Source organism: Sinocyclocheilus grahami, unplaced genomic scaffold, assembly GCF_001515645.1.
Source record: "Sinocyclocheilus grahami isolate Dianchi unplaced genomic scaffold, SAMN03320097.WGS_v1.1 scaffold196.1, whole genome shotgun sequence".
NCBI lineage: Eukaryota > Metazoa > Chordata > Actinopteri > Cypriniformes > Cyprinidae > Sinocyclocheilus > Sinocyclocheilus grahami.
This window is the reverse complement of record NW_015505375.1, coordinates 980,724-984,148: the sequence shown is the minus strand read 5'-3', so window position 1 is coordinate 984,148 and position 3,425 is coordinate 980,724. Positions and strand designations below refer to the sequence as shown.

Genomic DNA, 3,425 nt, shown 5'->3' with positions numbered 1-3,425 from the left:
CGGATGTAGCAGCATTAAGATCTTTTTTAGGGTTCGCTAGTTACTATAGATGATTTGTTAAAGATTTCTCAGTAATTGCAGCCCCATTGTGCCATCTGATTGGAGAACTGGGTGGAAGTAAGGACAAAAAGGGTGCGCAGAGACCTGTAAGCAGTGCCTGGACCCTGGCCTGTGAAAAGAGTTTTCAAGATTTGAAGGCGTGTCTGATTATTACTCCTGTGTTGGCTCTTCCTCTGTGGAGTTCTATGCATATGAACCTCTGATGTCTAGGCCCTGCTGTTTTGCTTAAAACTTATTTTTTATACCTGGGGGAAAAAAAATCAGCATATGACCATCAGCTTAAAACTTATATAAAAAATAAGTTTTAGACATCAGAGGTCCATATGCATAGAACTCCACAGAGGAAGATCTGTCAAACAGAAAAACAAAAACATAAATACAAAACAAATTAAGCTTTAGCGTTAGTTCTGGCAGGTCACGTGAGTCAAGCTTGCATCAGCTGATTCTCAGCTGATCACATCTACCTATAGGAATACGACACCTATCGCGGCATTCCTATATAAGCTGTATTCAGTATTATTCAGCAGCTTTTAGCTTGCTTCGGAGCAAATTAAGCATCTATTTTTCAAATTTCAGAACATCTAAAATCCACATCTAAGATAAGTGAATGCTGTTTTAATCCATATCGCTGTGTATATTACCTGGTCTGCTAATTGAAAAAAGCATATTTGCAGCAGCATTTACGCATCTGTGTTCATACAGCTGGAGCAACACGTAGTCTAGAGCATGCAATCGCTCTGAGGACACACCGATAGTTAAGGCCATGAGAACAAGTTTAAATGAAACACGCATTCTCGTGTATGCGTTTCAACTGGGGTTCGCTGTATTGAGCGGCATAATCTCAATGTTACGGTTGTTTATTTCTAAGGTTGATGTTTCATTAGCTGTGTGAGTTTGCGGTCAGAAGCACGCGTTTATCGCTCCTAATGGCTTCTATACATATAAGAATGTAATATTAATGACCGTCATTCGAAGTATTTCCGCAGTGTATGCTTCCCCTGCTGGACTGCCACTTATTAGAGATTCATAATTTCTGATCCGCTTGAATATGTGCTCACGCTGAGTAATGTGAGCATATGAGCATGAGAAATTAGGGTGATGTGTTGATTTAAGCATGATCAACTGGCTGAGATCAAGCTATGTTCATTTATAAAAAAAAATAAAACACTTCGGTGGTGATTGGAAGGTTATGACTGAGCGCTCAAATTGACTCAAGGGATTTAAATATAGTCCAATTATTCTAAGCAGTACAAGCAGCGCGTTAAAAATGCTCTCCCTGCTCATTCATGACAGGCTGCATGGATGGGCAGGGAGGTTTTTTGCCCAGAACAGAACCATACCGCCAAACCAAACTTTATGCTAAGTATCTGTCATTTTGACGATAGTGGTCCTGACAGAAATTAAGCTTTAGCGTTAGTTCTGGCAGGTCACGTGAGTCAAGCTTGCATCAGCTGATTCTCAGCTGATCACATCTACCTATAGGAATACGACACCTATCGCGGCATTCCTATATAAGCTGTATTCAGTATTATTCAGCAGCTTTTTAGCTTGCTTCGGAGCAAATTACCCTCCTCCATCCCCAGCTCCACCTTTTGCCACAGTCAGGACTTAGCTTTCTGATATTCCTTGCTAATCAGACTCCTTTATCTTGAATAAAGTGTTACACTTAAATATCATTGAGTACATTAATGATATCTGCCTTGTTCTGTTCTGTTAACCCTGGGGGGTTATTATTGCTGTTCTCCCTGCTCATTCATGACAGGCTGCATGGATGGGCAGGGAGGTTTTTTGCCCAGAACAGAACCATACCGCCAAACCAAACTTTATGCTAAGTATCTATCATTTTGACGATAGTGGTCCTGACAGAAATTAAGCTTTAGCGTTAGTTCTGGCAGGTCACGTGAGTCAAGCTTGCATTAGCTGATTCTCAGCTGATCACATCTACCTATAGGAATACGACACCTATCGCGGCATTCCTATATAAGCTGTATTCAGTATTATTCAGCAGCTTTTTAGCTTGCTTCGGAGCAAATTACCCTCCTCCATCCCCAGCTCCACCTTTTGCCACAGTCAGGACTTAGCTTTCTGATATTCCTTGCTAATCAGACTCCTTTATCTTGAATAAAGTGTTACACTTAAATATCATTGAGTACATTAATGATATCTGCATTGTTCTGTTCTGTTAACCCTAGGGGGGTTATTATTGCTGCTCTCCCTGCTCATTCATGACAGGCTGCATGGATGGGCAGGGAGGTTTTTTGCCCAGAACAGAATCATACCGCCAAACCAAACTTTATGCTAAGTATCTATCATTCTGACGATAGTGGTCCTGACAGAACTATCAATCTTTAACAAACTAAATAAACAAACAATATAAAAACACAAATAAACACCTGTCACAGCGCAACTAACACAGCGATGTAACCACTCAACAATCCTTTACATCACCCAATAATTATACATAAATATGATCACTATAACAAACCTAACCATCTAACGCAAACACATACCTCTGCCGTAATCCAAAAGTGGACTAGAAACGCTGCATAATAGAGTGGAATAGAAACCCTGCGTGATACGGCTCGTTGCTATAGGCGAAACACGGCGTCCGCAACTTGTATAATATTACACACAGTCCACGCGCTCACACTCTTGCATCAGGGGGTTATCTCTCTGCAATTAACATAGAATAAACCATGTAAAAAACAAAAACGTCCTTATATAAGCTCTTACAGCATCTAAACAAACGCCACGCTCATACCTCGCTATAGCGCTTCAGGGTCACAACACCCGGAAGGAGACGCAAAGGATCAAACGTCAGGAAATTAAGCAACCTACCAACCTTTGCGCTATTTATAGGGCAAAATAAATACCTATGGCCCCACCCCGTACACCATCCTTATTATCCACTCGGTCACACATACTTAAATTTAAGACTGGTCATTCTGAAAGAAAGTCAATTACTCGCTCTCAGCTTATTGATTTTCAGTTAACTGAAATACTGCCTTTTTTCCCCCAGTATTAGTTAATATTGAATCAGTTAGTCTTATTGACTTGGGACTTCATGTTATTTGAAACCTTTAACAGTCAGCTAAACCTCAGGCATATTTGTTTTGTAATAAGCCATTTAACATGTAATTAGCTAGCTGAGTGAAACCACATCTCTCATTTCATGTTTTCAGGCTTGTTTCTTTTTTTTTCTCCTGAAATACATTCATATCAGCAAGTGCAACTATTTAGTATCACAAGCTACTGCTACATGAAAATATTTCCTTGTGCATCTGGCATGTTGAAGACAAGTTGCAAGTGCCACTCCAATTACATCCAATGGGTAATTGCACAGGCGAGATAATTATATACAATTT

At 40.1% G+C, this 3,425-nt stretch overlaps 1 long non-coding RNA gene across 1 annotated transcript; it reads right to left on the bottom strand.

Moving 5' to 3' along the window:
* Positions 1-365: 365 nt before the first annotated feature.
* Positions 366-2,846, bottom strand: LOC107595105 (uncharacterized). Its single transcript, XR_001610231.1, has 3 exons — positions 2,822-2,846; positions 2,571-2,733; positions 366-409 (listed from the first exon to the last, which is right to left on the bottom strand). It is a non-coding gene; the product is annotated as an uncharacterized lncRNA (long non-coding RNA).
* Between the last annotated feature and the right edge of the window lie 579 nt (positions 2,847-3,425).